This window comes from Nylanderia fulva, unplaced genomic scaffold, assembly GCF_048542155.1.
Source record: "Nylanderia fulva isolate GAGA-0341 unplaced genomic scaffold, ASM4854215v1 Scaffold23, whole genome shotgun sequence".
NCBI lineage: Eukaryota > Metazoa > Arthropoda > Insecta > Hymenoptera > Formicidae > Nylanderia > Nylanderia fulva.
Genome location: NW_028190293.1, coordinates 2,686,909 through 2,704,065, shown reverse-complemented (window position 1 = coordinate 2,704,065; position 17,157 = coordinate 2,686,909). Strand labels below are relative to the sequence as shown.

Genomic DNA, 17,157 nt, shown 5'->3' with positions numbered 1-17,157 from the left:
TAAAATTGAAAAAAAATTTTATTTTTTTTATCTCTCCATAAATAGCATATATATTCAAATAAATGAATTGATTTTTGGTATAGATATATTTAAAGGTATTTTAAATGTAAGATTACTAAAAGAACTTTAAAGTTTTTTTAAAAAGCGTATCATCAATTAATTCTCTTTTTCCTCAAAATTCACTGTTATAATGTATTTTATAATTTATTTTAATTAAGAAAGTATTGTGTAGCGATTGCTGCTCATTTTTGGAGCATCATTGGGTCGCTCGATGTAATTCATTTTCCCACTGGATACATTTTGACGTTGGTGGATAAATGTCTATTTTTTATTATATACATTGAATACAAAATTCGTTGCAATACATACAATAATAATTAATTATTGAAATGTTATTTATTTTGAACTTTGCTATAATAGATCTTATATTTTTATGTTACAGATCTGCCTAGTCTGTTTATAAACTCTGCTGTTATTCGCCGATCAGTGAGTGACAAATTTTTATTTTATGATAAAAACCGCCAAGTAATATATATGTATAAATGATTTTAATATGTAGGCAATTTATATTAATGTCAACAAAGTGATAAATATAAGGCCAACTTATCGAGCTGAATATTCGAGATGTTCAGTCAACTACCATTTATTACATGTATAAATTATAAAACTACAGTCATTATATTAAAACTAACGCAAATTACAATCATTCTATAAACGTTTCGACCGCACGCGGTCTTCTTCAGTATAATTATTGAAATATAAATTCTTACAATTCACATAATATCGAAATTTAATTATAGTTATTCAGAATCAAGAGTTTTTGAGCAATTAACGCGTGTTTCAATCCGTCCTGTCCAACAATGTTCGCCTCGATATGATCCCTGATTTTGTTCAGATCTCGGATAGTTTCATCGTTAATATGCGAGAAATTAACCCGTTCCGTAGGCGCTGCGATTAATAAAAAATTACCGATCAACGTATGTCCAAATTATAATATGTATCCCCTACAATTGGTAGTATGCTTACCTATCATCGTTCTTCTTGACAATTTTGCTACTTATTAACAGTTATTAAGGATGACACATAACAAACCAACAATACAGAAAGACAGCTCATTTTAAACTCTACTTGATCGGAGAGCGTGCGTGTTTATATATGATCTAATATCTATGTTTTACTCGTTAATGTCCTATTTGTCCTATTATTATTTCTTGTTCGCTAATATATCCAAAATATCAAAATACGACTCGCTAAGTAACTCAGTATCTTTGTTTAAATTTAGTCCATTTTTTTGTTCCTTGATATGTAGCATCTCAGAAATGAGTCTTTTATAATAATTATTTTCGTTGTCCATGATCTTAACATTGTCCCAATTAAAAGTATGATGTTCATTTATTATGTGTTCAGAAATTACTGAATGTTTCGTTGAGTCCAATCTAATATTATTTTTATGTTCTTTCATTCGCGTCTGCAATTGCCTCTTTGTTTGGCCTACATAAGATGCATTACAATTATTGCAACTGATCTTATAAACCACATTCGAATTGCATGGATGTTTAGTTTTAAAGTTTACCGCCACTTGACTTCATATTTGACTTACCAAAATACAGTTTTGCTAAAAACTGTGGTACTACAACAAAAGCAAATTTATTTAGTAGAGCACAATTTAAATTTTTACACATACGCTATATATCTCTATGATTTCTGGTAAGGAATGATCTTTGCAAAATGCACAATATATATGATAAAATATTTAGCTCCCCGATTCACGTAATTAAAATTAAATTGTCCAATAAAAACGAAAATAAAGTGGCTTATGTCGCGAAATGAAAACTACGGCGTTAACGAGGGATTCGTTCCCCTCGCACGATAGTGATTTAAATGGGTGGGATTACAAGGTTAATGTAACAAAATTTTTATGTTAATACATCGCGACCTTTATGGCTGCACCGGGAGATAAACACATAGGCACAGAGTTCTCTTCCCTCTTCGCGGATCTCTCTCTCTCGAAAGGGAGCTCGAAGTAGAGAAGACGCGAGCGCGGAACCTCACTGGAAAGTGATAAATAACGTCGTCGCGCGGCAAAATCGTCCGTGACGGAGGGTTTTCGAAAAGGGCACACGCCATTACCTCCGACGTGTCTGCGGAGCGACAAGCTCGACTACTTCGAGAGTCGGCGACGTCAATGATGGTGGCTCGTCATAGTGAATATTCCACTCGTATGGAAAATGATCGAGGCAGAGGGTTCTAGATGAGATCAGGCGAGGTAGGGGGAGGATAGCAGACATAGGTCATCCGAGAGAAAAAAGAACGGAGAAAAGAACGTGAAGAATGGTATACGGGGGAAACGTTTACCCTTCGACCGAAAATGAAAATTGTATTGTTGGACGCCCTTATGAGAGGGCAGAGAGCCTGGCATTATATCCGCGTTAGCGAGCGTCATGCCTGCGATATACGAAGACCGCGGTCAACTCTCTCTCTCTCTCTCTTTTTCTCGATAGCCATCAATGCGCGTCATCAATAATCGCTCGTCTGACAGGTCTCGGCCGATTCCAGCCAGCGGGAGTCTTTCGAGGATTTCGATTCATCCGGATCGTCCGGTAAACACGCATGCTGGGAATGGTTATTCGCCGATTCGTAATCAAGTGCGGATGATCTTCGTGGCAATTAATTAACGCGGGTATTTTGTATCGCTTCGATATTTACTCTGAATACGTTTATTTTCTTTCTTTATCTAAACTACATTGTATCTTAAATAATTCTTAAATTAAACATTGCGTCTTCTCTTGCGGAGAAGTCGAAAGAATAAGAGAAAACCAGAGAGTCATTCAATATAGAATATCAGGCGAAAAATGGTCGGTATAAAGATGTATTATGATTCGTATTCAACGAGCATGTGTCAGAAGCGTATTCGTCGGTCAAGTAAGTAGTTTTGCCGGAAAAATAAACGCGGGATATATCGAAAAAAGAAAAACAGATTTAATTTCGCGAACAGGAGCCAACTTGTCCGCCTTCGATGATTCCCTCGGGCGAATTTGTCCCTCTTTGCCGAAAAGTTTGGCGATTTATTCTCTACTTTCTCTCAAGCAGCGTGGATATCTTTTTATATCAATATGCTGAATGTTCATGGAGAAGCTTCCAGGTTTCTTCTTGAAATGCTATAAAACATGCAATGCATTTCGCGATAAACATGATTTGAAATTTATTCTTTTTGTATTTTTGGAAATATAAAATTATACCGTTAATTAGTCAACTCTCTACATAACCAATATTTTATACAATCGCTACAACTCGGTAAAACTTTTTTCACATTTATTATCTCGGTACATATCTTGAAGAGGAGGATAATCGGTTTTCGAATAACGGCGACTCGCCGGAAAATATCGGTGAATTTTGAGGAAATACACCTGACGCGCTTCTCCGTTAATGCCGAGATCTCCACACGTGCTGAAGGATATTAAGTCGAAAGGGACGGGATATGAGGTGTAACAAAATTGCGCGGGAAAGCGGCAGTGGAAGAGAGGGTGGTATCGAAGTATAGAAGAGGATGCATGTTCCGTCTCGCGTACACGACATCGATCTTCATCCATCAGTCGCGCCTTCTTTTTTTCTTTTCCTATACGAGGAGGATTCTACCGGTGCGGTTTTCTCCCGCAGCAAGAACGCCAGATGTACCGTCACCGATCGCGGTTGCCGATCGCGCGCGCGAAAGAGAAGTTTCCGTGTCGGCGTAACATTGCGATTCGTCATCGCGATAGCGTCAAGTCGAACGTGGAAAATGTCTTCACGCGTGATCGCGTTCACTCGTCACTCGGATTCACTGGTCTCGTGATCGGCGAACGATTCGATTTCATTTGGCAGCGTGCAAACGATAAAGAATCGCCGAAACAACGATTTCTAAATTTAATATATAAATTATCGCGTAAAATCTACACGCTATTTCTCATTAATTTAATCGGCTAGTTTGAGTGCGTGTAACTCAATTGTGCGAGTCTCGAAAGGACACTTAACGAAAGCGAAACGTGCTAAGTTGAGCGCGATGCGCCTTGAATCGTTCGCCCGGCCATATCTGTCGTTTATCGTCTCGCGATCTCATTAATTTTCGGCAGCAATAAAAGCGGGAACGCGTTACGTCGGTCCGCAAATATATACACGCGTGAGACGGACACGCCCAGGACACGCGTCCTGCTCCGAGAGAGACGATCACGTAGCGTAAGATAGAGAATGGGAGAACGCGTCGGGCTGCGTCAGATAAAGAATCGGGAATAAATGCTTTTTGGCATTGCTCCTCTTGTTTGCCTTCGGTATTTTGTCGGGAGGGATGGGCGTGCGCTCGTAAGGGCGAGAAACCGTGTCGATTGATGACGATCGCAGTCGAAGAAGAGAAAGAGAGAGAACACACGGGAGTCACTCGGTACCATTGTAAGCGACACGTGCCGTCACGATACAAAACGAGAGCGGCCGTCGGTCGTGACGTAGTCGACGGTGTTTAGTATCGAAAGAGAGAGAGAGAGAAAGAAGCGAGAGTATATTGGCAGCCGTCGCCGCTACAATGGCTTCTCTCTCCGTGCGAGATATACGAACGGAATTAATTAATTGATACCGGCATCGTGATCCGGCATCGAGCAAGGGTTACGTAAGCACCGTGGAAAAAGCATGTTCACGTATCGACGTCGACGTCTCGAGGGAGAATTGGCTTGCAAAATGTTCGCCGCGACACGTCTCTCACGCGTCGTTGATTTTCGATTGGTATGGTTATTGAACGAACGAAAGATCGATAATAACGGAAAAATGAGAGAATTCGAATTTATTCTCTATGCGATGAATATTAGTCGTGATATTTTTTCCAATAAGGAAAGAAAATTATCACTTTTCTAGAAATAACATCATATATATTTAAAAAATGTTTTCTGAGCGTATAATATATAGTGACTTTAGCAATCCTGTTGCCTTCTGTAAAGAGAACACTCAATCGCGAAAAACCGAGTTTCCTTCGGAGAACGTAAAGGCAAAGCTAATCAGGAGCGAGTCCGCTTCTCGTCGCCGGCGAAAAACTCGTTACGCATTCAGCGCGACATCGAGATTATCATATCCCCTGGATCCTTTGACGAGAGGACACTCGATCCTCGACGCGAAAGACAGGAAAAATATATAAAACTTGAGGAGTCGTCTCCGAAGCGTGCCCCAGAACGACGTGGCCCGGAGACTACCAGGGAACGTCGCCGCGCGACTTCCAGCCTAGGACGACGGCAAAAAGCTCGTGCAATGAATAAAAATCTTTTGAAGTATCGCTAGGTGCAAATTAACGCATAATCGTCAAACGTAATGAGACGCCGGTCGCCGGCGTCGTGCGAAGCCGGCCGCCGGAACGTTTCTCGACCCATCATCCATCCTGACGAGCCTTCCGCCCCGGGAAACTTTGATTATTTTTATAATGACTTTGGCCCGCGTCGGCGGACACCTTTGCCACCCTATATTGCGCGCACCGTCGTTCGAATCCTCCCTTTTCTCCGAGCGCTTCTTCGTCCCTCAACGAAGCACGATTCTCGATTTGATATTTTTGTAACCAATTACATTAAATAACTACATGTAAAATGTATGAAATATTTAATTAGCATTTTAATTAATTCTTCGAGTTACTTATTACTACCGATTTTAAGATTGCCTAAATATGAAATCACACGCTTAGAGCTCCCGATTTCTCTCACCCCAGCGAGTAGTTCTCGCCCTTTCATAAAGGATAATTTCCAGAAGCGTTAGACGCGCCGCGTAAAAACGCAATAGATTGGAAACCGCATTTGGTTAGACGTCGATCACCCTCGTTCCGCTTCTCTCTATCTTTTTTTACCCCCGCTTTCTCGCATTATCGTGTTCCCGGTATTGCACTCGGGCTATTAACTAATGCCCAGCACCCCTGTTGAACGCAACGCCATACGCGCACCAGTCACCGACCGACCATCCAGTCGGTCAGACAGGGTGGCGTAGAACCACGCTGGTAGGACATGCTTGCTGCGACGGGACAGTTTAAGCCCTGATATATCGCCCGCCGACACTCCCAACTTCTGTCGCCGTTTCTGTAGCGCTTTTTTGTCGCGGTGAGGCACGGGCTGACCATATGTCCACGGAAACCGAGATCCCCATCGGGCGCGCGTTCCACGCGGATTCTCGCCCCCGTGTACAGAGGATAGTTGTCGCACATTGTATCGATGACATTGAAGCTGCGTCGCGATATCGTTTGTAATTTATTTCTTCGAATTTTCGACTTTCTTTATTCATTTCTTAATGCTTCTCGTCTGATTAATTTTGCGTCTACAGAACAGCTATATAGTTTTCTTTAACTGCAATGTGTTTAACAATTAATTACGGATACAGTAATCGGGCGTAGATCGGATCTCCTTTGAACTCCTCGTTGAAACAACGTTTACACGCTCGAATGATCTCTCGCTCCTTCACGCTTTTGGATTTTCGGGTAGGCGCTTTTAAACGGGTTTAGATAAGCCGTAGGCTCGAGAACCCTACTTCGCACGTAACAAATGATGCCACATGTTCGAATTCTTGACTCCCTTTCCTCTCTCGTCGATACGTCCGACGGACCCGCGGGGCACTCGACTCGATGCCCGGGGACGTATGGGGCCCTCGCCTCTCGTAATTTGTACGGATGATGCTCACCGAGACAGAGAGAAAGGGACAAAAGATGCAACAGACGGAGAAAGACAGCGACAATTTGCACGGGGCTAACTGCCGCACTGGGACCATTCTCGACGATCGCGAATCGAATTCTTCCTACTTAGCTGTTAATGGTACCTTATGTCAGCATTGACGAGATTCCGACGAAATACGAAGGATATTAATACACGGAGAGAATTTTCTCTTCAAATTTACCCTGAAAATCATGGTAATCGTATAACTTGGTATTGGAAGAATTTTATGAGAGTTTCTCTGATTAATATTTACCACAAAAAAATATTAATATGTACATAGTAAAATTTACTAAGTGCATAGTAAATGTACATACTATGTTTACTATGTACATAGTATATTTTTATTGTGGTAAATATTAATCAGAGAAACTTAACTCTTATAAGATTCTTCCAGTACCATATTGTCGCACGATTACCATGATTTTTAGGGTAAATTCTACGAGAAAATTCTCTCTGTGTACACTTAATTTGTATCTTATCAGGATATTAACTCGAATCTACCGATTCGCATTGTTCATTTGATTAAATGAATTAAGTAGAGGTATAATATTTATGTCAGTTATGAATTAAAAAAAATACATAAAAGCAGTTTCGTATTTTAACGTCAATCTTTGATATTCAAAAAGTTAATTCTTTAAAATCTCGCGAAATGAATTAATTATATGAATTATAAAAGCTTTGCTAATTTATTATTTTATTGAGATATTATTGTGTTTCGATTGAAAAGATAGAATATTAAGATATTTGCTATACGCTCTCGAACATTAGTTTTATTAGAGAATTTATCTGGCGAGTAGATGGATGTTTTCTGGTCACATATTACCCGAGAAAAGGAAAACGAAACACATAAGGTGCGATATTGCGAACAACACTTGTCCGAGGAGAAACCGGTGAACGAGATAGCGTAACTGATGTCGACGGACGGAGGCCATTGAGCTAGACAAACGTACGAATCCCTTCCAATCTCATTCCTGCTTCCTTTCATCCTATTGTCGTCGGTCAGCTGAAGTGCCACCGACGCAGGTGAAGATCCGTCATCGCGAGCCGTTTAAAAAGACTAACCGATTGCCGGCCGTTTATCAAGCACTTATGAACATCGCGACAGAGAGAGAGAGAGAGACAGAGTGGTTGGGTGACCGAAGTGTCGCTATACCTTTTCTGTATTATTCCTGTTTGTCTCTTCCGCTTTCAACCCGCGCTGCTCATTGTCACTAATTCTGACATATGTGCGTGCGACTCACAAAAGCGCCGATTGCATTCACAAACGCGTTGCTTCGTAATCTTTTTCCGAGAGTTCCGCGCGCGGAGGAACCCGCGAAAGATGTGAGCACGGAAATCTCAATTGTCTTGATATATGATGAATATATTGACTGTGGGTGGTCTAATACCGTCGGAAATAATCAGCGAATTTTAATTGTCGATATGAAATCTTGGAAGAAATGTGCCTGTGACATTTTCTACATGGATGAGGATTCACAGCTTTTGATCGATTAATCTCTAAGAGGGAAATTATATAATAGTTATTTATATATGTTAATTTTTATAGTTATTTATCGGTGATCATAAATGTTGATTGATATTGCATTCAGCCGTAAAATCGTTATCCGATCTGGGAAGATACGTCGTTCGAGTTCCACGAAAAATAATCACTGAACGGATGTTGGCAATTTTTTGGCTCAACTTGAATATATTTCGGCGTGTACTTTGTCATGCTTTTATTGCTTGTATTCTTGATTAGCTATCGCATTTTTTTATCAGTGTACAGCGATTATATCTATTGAATATAATTAAAAAGATGAGATTCATCTTTATAAAATAACAATAAAAAAGCTGTTAATTTAATACATGTTTTCTATAGTTGTGCGTTTGATATACATATATATATATATATATGTATACATATAATTTAATATTAATACATGTGTGTATATATACATAATTTATTTAAAACACTAATTGATTGCAAGTTGTATCGTATCGCGATTTCTGTTGCGAATTGCGACATAACGGATGAGCAAACGACGAATAAACAATTCCATTACATTTATCAGATAATGAAAGGACAACGATAAAACTGCAATAGCGTGTAAGCGCGAGGGAAATCTAGAGTAGTCGACGGCGAGAGAAGGACAGTCCTTTGTAGGATAAAGAACCCACCGTGTATCGTACTCGTTCTCTCCCCTTGTCATTAATACCAGGCGACTGTTACATATGGATGAGAAAGCTGGGTTAGGCCAGGACAGTACGCGGAACGAGACGAAAACGAAACGGGATATATAGGGAAGCAGCGAACTCATCGACTAAAAGCATCCAGCGCGGCCGAAGTCGTTTCGGTTTATTCTCGAATCTACGCCGTCATGGAAACTCCTGACTCGTGAAGAGCAAAGGGTGGAGGAGGGTGCCACTCGTTACGAAGACGAGATGGACGGAGATAAAGCGAGTGCTCTTGACGTTTACCTTCGGTTTAAATTATCCCCGCGATCCTGCGCAACCGAGAAGAGAAGGAAGTTTTGTCATTCGCCGATTTCTCTTGGCCTCTCTTGAGTCCCTTGATTTTCTCGACAAAAGAAAATCGAGAGAAGTTCAAGTGGCTCTCCTGTATCTTTAGCTTGAATTTTTGCAAAGGATAATTACTATTTATTATTGTACCGATACATTCGTTTGAACGACATGCACCTCGCTAATTTTTATTTACAAGAAACACAAATATTTACATGGCGCAGTGTCTTTAATTCAATAAAGATCTTCTATTCGAGATTTAATCAAACAAAATCCTTATATATATATCTCACGCGCGAAAGTTAACAATCTAAATTATATATCGATTTTCTGCTAGCAGATTGGCTGACGTTGACCAGTCGCAACCACTTCGTTCGTCCCGCAAGGGTTTAACATTGCGATAAACTTAAAACGAGAACCAAGTATATGCGTCCTAGAATTCACCCGAAGCTCGCAACCTCCGTTTCTCTCCGCGAGAACGATAAATCTGTGCGCACGCCGTATATCTTGGTGTCCGGTTCAAGGGGGAGTAAACGTAATATAGGTAATGTTCTGGCCAGCTACTTAACAAATTGCTACAAATTGCGGCGGGCGTTTAACCGTCCGGCCAAATCTGTGGCTTCCTATATTCCTCTCGTCTCCCTCCCGTTTCATTTCTCCGTTCGCACACGCCGGCGTTAGCTTTAGTCGACCAAACGAACGATACGGTGGTGACCACATGGTGCTCCCATATGTCCACACCACCACGATGGTACTCACCCTAATTTTGTCCGCTGTCCGTCTGCGGGGTGCAGTAGCGACGTCTGGAAGATGGAATCGAGAGAGAGAGAGGAAGAGAGGCTTACAAGAGATATCGGCGAAGGGCGTTCATCTCCCTTTCGAGAACGAGGAGCAACACGATGATCCCGTTGGAGAAATGTTTGTTTGCGGGCTCGCCGATCTCGTTAAGTCACGGCGGATTGGCAGCTACGGCAAATTCGTGCCGCTTCATTGATGCTGAGAGCTCACCGCGGGTGTGGTCCGTCGCATTCCGGTCTGGCGAAATGAATGGGCGATTTAGTAAATGACTATTATTGTATTAGTTTAGCGTAAACGAAAGGAGACTATTTCCTGAAGTAACGGTAGATTAGATTCCGATGTATATATACAGCTCAGCAGAAAGAAATGAAATTGCAACAATCTCGGAAGAGCTGTATAGGCGCAGTCTCTGCAATTATATAATTAAATGTGAAGTGTTGGTTAACTTGGAAATTAACTATCGAAATTATAACTCGCGGATGAACACTGAAATTCTCGAAAAACTATAATCATCCAAGGCGCTACAAGTTTCTGCTTTTAGAATACTTTAGTCGAGCAATTAAGCTTTTTTTTTCAACATTACTACCTGCAATAATGTAGCTTACATTGCACGTTAAATATTGTGGTGGTAATCATCTTAGCAAATTACCGCGCGTGTTCATCATCATTGACGTCGAACGCAAAACATATTTTCCCGAGATGCCCTCGCGGAATGGGTGGCTCGTTCTTTTCAGAAGACGTTACCGCCAGAACGGCACCCGAGCCGGATATATTCCGGTGCATCATTAATCGTTGCTCGACAGCGCGAGGCGCTCTAATGACGCTTTAAAGGCGATACCCCCGAGCCAATCAGCGGCAATTGCGTGCCGGCCACGGATCGGCCGGGTTAATTTCACGGGTATTTAACGCGGTTTCGCTTAACAATGATTCAATCAAGTCGGATTTATTTTGCCCGGGATTCGGCGCTTGTCGGCGGCACGAGGCACTCATTAAAGCTTTCCACTGTGTGGAGAGAGAAACGCCTCCAAGCCTTTTATCGAGAGCGCGTTAATTTGACACTACCGCGCTTTCGTTACGCACGATTCTATATCGATTTTATATGTATAGTGCTCGTGTCACTTGCACAATAATGGAAATGCCGCGTGAGTCATTTCCTTTTCTTATATTGCAAATTAATTGTTAAGTAATTGAGTCTGAATTCAAATTTTGAGATCGCGGAATGATTCGCGATATTTTTTTTATACATTTCATTTCGCAATAATTTTTAATTTTTAAAAAGTGCAAATAAAGTTTAGTATAAAATAACGGAGACTGTTATTATTTTTATTGTTAATAAAATTTTCAATTTTAAGAGTCTATTTTTTCTTATCGTTAGAGTACATTTGTTTTTCGCGGGAGAGACTCTTTAGCGCTCCATAACTAAATGCACAGAAATTCTGGATTATACATCTTTTTGATTTAGTTAAATCGCTCGAGTCGCGATAAGAGGAAACGTCATTCATGCGGGCGCATCGGACTGCGTAGACTATTATTATTTCTATTGTTAATAAAATTTTCAAGTAAGAGTCTCTCTATTTTTTCTTATCGTTGGAATACATTTGTTTTTCGCGGGAGAGATTCTTTAGCGCTCCATAACTAAATGCACAGAAATTCTGGATTATACATCTTTTTGATTTATTTAAATCGCTCGAGTCGCGATGAGAGGAAAACGTCGTCCATGCGGGCGCATCGGACTGGACCGCAAATTTGGGCGTACGTCGTCGTCGCACCATCAAGAAAAGGGATGGCACGGAAAGGGAGGGTAGGAGAGATCGGTTCGGCAATTCAGAGCCCGTGCGAAATGTTGTCAGGCAATTTTCTTGGCCAGTGCCTCCGAATGCCGCAGATTTCCATCTAGGTCCGCGCGCGTTACCGGTGTGTATTGGCGGTGGGTAAATACACCCTTTTCCATCCCCTTGGAAGCGGACGCTCGTCGTCCTTCTCCCTCCGCCTGGTCCATCATCCGTGTATCTCCCCGCGCAGTCCCCTCGACGTCTCCTCACCAACCACAACTGTGATTATAATTCGCAGCTCTGACAGAGCCACCCGCTCTCTCTCTCTCTCTCTTTCTCTCCTCGTTTCTCTCTACTGCCCATACTTTCCCTTCCCTTCCGACCCCCTTCTCGTATCCCACGATCCACCCCATTCACGGCGCTGGACCGGGGTTCGGACGTTGTGTAAAGGATTATGCACGCGGATTTAACTGATGAATCACATTGTCGTCTTGATTCGCGGTGGCGTTAATTTTCGATGCCGCAATGCGCGCCGGCAACCGTTCTTGCTCTCAAACGCGTGAACATGCTCGGATGTAAAGAGCGGTCTTTGTACATTCGTCGCATGAGTATTATACTCATTTGCGATAGAAAGTCGAGAAATAAGTTTTCACCGATCTTTAGATACTCAGTTAAAGAAAATATATCAAAACTCTGTAATGAGCGTAATTATAAAATTACATTGTTATGCAGTATTTCATGTATCAATAATCTCAATTTTAGAATTTTTAATACGGAACATAGAAAGAGAGTTAAGAATTATACTAATGTATTTCCTTCATTAATTTATACGTATGTCATATATATATATTGCAAAGTATAATTATCATTGAATTTTCATTCGCTCGTTGAAGTAGACAATGTTTTGTCATCAACGCGAAGTCGTTTATTAATATCAATAATAAATCAGCCAATACGTCAAACAATTCAGGACAAATCAGCGATATCAATTGTTCAAACGACTGCTGACGCTTATACAGAAAACTCGTTTCGCTTAATGCGCCGTAATAAGTATCCCGTGATTGTCGGGTGTTGATTCGTCGCCCACGATCATTCATCGCGGACGTTTCTTCGGGAGAAACGAGGCGGTTTCCGTCGCGCTGGCTTTCGGATTTCGAGATTTTCCCCTTCGCAATAGCGTACAAAGCCATATACCATCGACAGCCATCGGACAAACAGTTTCCATTCGTTCGGAAACGTTTCTAATCTGCCAACACAGCGGATCAATGAGCGCCGGGCCGAATTAACCGCTTCCCGTTTGGACAGACCGCGATACAGCGGGGCTTATTAATTTTGCCAATAACGCCCGAGAGGGTGCCTTCTCTCTCGGCACAGATGGCGTATCACGAGTCAATATACTTTTCCGCCACGAAACCCTCGCTCTGCGGGAACGCACGTGACGGGTTCTGAATTTTCGTTACGACCGCTAATCATATCTTTGACCCGTATTCGCATATGCTTATTCGGTTCATGACGAAGAGATGCTGAAGAGAAATGAGTTAAAATATATATGACAAAATTGTATTATAATAATATTTTATAGGGTTGACTCATTTACATACGGGTTGACGCAACAGCTTATCTTTTGCAATACAATTTTAGAATTATATATTGTGAGAAGATTAATGATTTGTTGGCTACCAACATTATTTTCGATTCTCATTCTATTGCATAAAGGCTTTTGTTACACGCAATTTGATTATTATTAGTTGTGTCTTTTGCCGTGTGATTAATTGACATGTGATATTTATGAATTCTATCATCATCATTTGTGTTATCTTTCGCGGAATGTATCGCGCGAGACGGCATCTTCCTCGTAAAACAATATTATTCCATGCTCGGCGTCCATTCTTCTCAAGGGTTACCGGGATCGTTGCAAATATATATTTCACTTAAATACGGTGGACCGTCCGCTCACGTACTTATACGACATGCGATGTACCCGAACTCGTCCAAGTAAACGATGACGACGAGCAGAAGGAGAAGAAAGAAAAAAAAGATGATGACACAAAGAAGAAGAAGAAGACGACGACGACGACGACGAAAGGAAATACTGGAGGACTGGAGGGAGGAGAGTCACGAAGGTGGGAGAGAAAACCGATGCTCCTGCCAGAGTCAGGACACGATCGTGGACCATGGACCCACGGAGAGAGGAGAATAAAGTAACCTCTCCGTACGCGCGCATGTATGTGCCTCTATATACGAGGCAAAAGAGAAAGAGGAGGATATAAAGAGGGCACCAGGTGTAAGCGAGAGAGGAAACGAAGGTAAAGGGAAACGGCGGAGGAAGATGAAAGAGAGAGATAACGAAGCCGCGCGACAGGACGAGACAGAGATGAGAGACGAGAAAAGAGGAGAGAGAGTGGGAGAGGGAGAGGAGAGAGAAAGAGAGGACAACCCCCTCTTCTTCCTCGGGTTGTGAACTCCGAACGCCGGCGATATCTCGACCAATCAAATCACGCCGCGGGCTCCGCCTTTTATCATTATTTTACTTGTTTTCCCTTTACTTCACCCTCATTGGATGACATTCCCCGGGCCATATCACGGGACAAAAAAAAGGTACCCGCTCCCAGAAGAGGAGACTCCATGCTTCCTCTCGGCATCTGGTGTCCTCCGGTACCCTCCTGGTACCTCTCTACCTTGGTCCAGCAAACGCCTCCTCCAAGAGGAATTCCTCTCTCGTCGCGTTGCTTGCGGAGGCACTCGCTCGCTGTCTGTCCTTTGCACGGGCGAAGCTTAACTGTAGGACTTGTACGCGATACTATGAAACTCTGACGGCGTCATGGTTTGACTTTGTGCCCTCGAAACCTGAGCCAAAAGCGGGTTCATAAATTATTATGCCGAGCGACTCACCTTTGACTTTGATAAGTTTAAGAGGTCACAGTAGCAACTGCGTTTGTGTAATAAAATACATGAAAAATCCCATCAATCTTGCTAAATCAGAGAGAGAGAGAGAGAGAGAAACATCTCTATATTAATTATTAAAATATACGAAGAAATATTTTTCGACATAATTATTTGTCATCATTCGAGATAATGTCCGCGAAATGCTATTTTTTAAGTTACTTTTCTCTAGATTTTTATATAATAATACAATGCTCTTACGTTAATAAACACGTCCATTTTCTCATTGATTAAATCGATGATTTGTAATCCATGGGATTCTCTCTTTCTTGGAGAAAGTTATAACGATTACTCCGAATAATTGAGGACTTGGCTGAAAAATCGGTTTGATTCGTGAGCTCGTGAGCGATCGTGATGAGAGAATCGACAATGAGAATCGCGACTATCGCGATAGCCGCGGGTGAATTCGTATCGATTCGTCGAGTGCGTCAGGGATGTGATTGACGAGATTCTCTCGTCAAGGATTACGCGGTTCGTTGGTCGAGACTGACGGTTTTGGGACATGAATACGTAGACAAATATATATACATATATAGGTACAACTCGAGCTATATATATTTGCCCACTCACAAACTCTCAAAATTGTTCCGAGGGGACCACACATCTGCAACTATTGTTAGGACGGAATATTATGGAATATCGATAAATCGGAGCCAATAACTTTGAACTCGCTCGATAGTTTCGTTAAATTTGCCGATGATAGTATTAAAGAACGAATCCGACGTCATCGGGATTTACTCCTTATTCGATGTTTTTGGCATTTAAATTTAATCTTTATAATAGTATAAGAGTATAATGTAAAAATTACTTCTCTAGCTTGATTACGAAATAATTTTTAAATTTCGCTGAAGAAAGTGTAATGGAAAAATTGATTTTTCTAGATAAAATATGAAATAATTTTAATTTTGCTATCGTGTGAATATATGTATAATAATGTGCGGGACCAGTACGGAAAGAGGGGCTCATTACAGTCCGGATCCAGAAATTCGTACCACTGATGACACGATAATTTATCACACTATATGTGTACGGCTTATCACGCATATATGCTTGTTTATATTGCGAAATCAGATATATATCACGCTGGATTATCACATTTATTCGTCAATCAATGTCGCTAATGGCTGTTAATATTGCAATTAATAATACTTGAATATATATGCATTTTTTCTTCCCGTTAAAATTACTATTTCTTTTTCATCTACATTTTTCTTATTTCAAATTCTAATATATTGTCGATGAAGTTCTAAAATATCGTACAAGTTCAATAAAATTTCCCTATCAATCATAACTATATCGTCATTAATTCTGCATAATTTTGAAGTAATCATCCCGGGCGCGAAGAAAATAATTTGGGTTTATATAAGATATCTTCCGTTTGAACGCGGATACAGTTTATATCTTTCCGCGATAGCGCGTTGTCGAGGCGAGCGATGCATTCCGACAGGAATTTCGAAATTTTTCCGGCAGACACTTCGATCGGTGTGTTTCCCGTGGCAGGCGGATAGCGATTTGTTCGAAAAGCAATATAGCGGGTTATCACCGTTGTGGAGGAGTACGAGGCGACGAAGGAGGCGGATGAGCGCGCGGGACGAGCGTGGGGACCCCCGAAAGGGGGAAGGCACGAGGGGTGCCCTTTTCCTGAAATTTGCATGAGGTATTAAAGCGCGGTGGCTGCGTTCACCAGCGGAGCTCCTGTTTGCCGACACCGAGTGCGGAGGATCAAAGGCCCTCTGCCAGGCTTACGTCTCTCTTCCCTTCGGGAATGAGTGATGGCGAGGCAGAGAGAGAGAGAGAAGGGTGGTGAGGGAGGGAGGGAGAGAGAGAGAAAAAGTAGGTAAAGAGAGAGAGAGAGAGAGATGAGAATCAAGAGACAGTCCGAAATAGAGCAAAGGGATTCGCTGTCGGCTTTTGGCGTGTCTCCTAGGCAAGCTCTCATACGACAGCCAACTTTGGATCTTGAATATCGCGGCCTTTGTCGTTAAATCGTCGATCGTACGCCTGATTTCCTTCCCCATCGTGAGATTTCAACTTTGTTACAACTGTGTCTTCGGGGAGATGCATCGCCAACTTCGCCATTCATGTTTGCTTTCGTCGGAGATTTCGTTTTTTTGACGTTTTCTTCCGTGGAATTTTCTCACTCGGTAATTATTGGATTTTGGAGCAAAGCTATTAAATGCGGTTGAGTGAATCCGGAAAATAAAGACGGGTAAAATATCGATTTAATATTAAACTTTGCTTTTTTATTTTTGGAGATTATATAATATTATATCGTGAGATAATTTTTTTATTTAGGTTTAAGTGTTCTAAAGGTAAAGGTACTTCAGAGGGTTCCTAAATTCTTTGTTTTAAATTACATCTCAGCGATTTCACGCGCGATAATATTAATTTGGCGAATGGAAAAAAGTGGATATAATTAACTCGTTGGCGAATTAATCGAGTCT

At 41.4% G+C, this 17,157-nt stretch overlaps 2 long non-coding RNA genes across 2 annotated transcripts in view; one reads left to right on the top strand and one right to left on the bottom strand.

Annotated features, from left to right (window-relative positions):
* LOC114931747 (uncharacterized) overlaps window positions 1-17,157 on the top strand; it is a 205,643-nt gene that overhangs the window by 38,696 nt on the left and 149,790 nt on the right. The window contains exon 9 of the long non-coding RNA XR_003819749.2: window positions 443-486. This is a non-coding gene — a long non-coding RNA (uncharacterized LOC114931747). The remainder of the gene's footprint in view (window positions 1-442; window positions 487-17,157) is intronic.
* LOC114931754 (uncharacterized) overlaps window positions 1-17,157 on the bottom strand; it is a 75,651-nt gene that overhangs the window by 26,620 nt on the left and 31,874 nt on the right. The gene's annotated exons all lie outside the window — the stretch shown is intronic.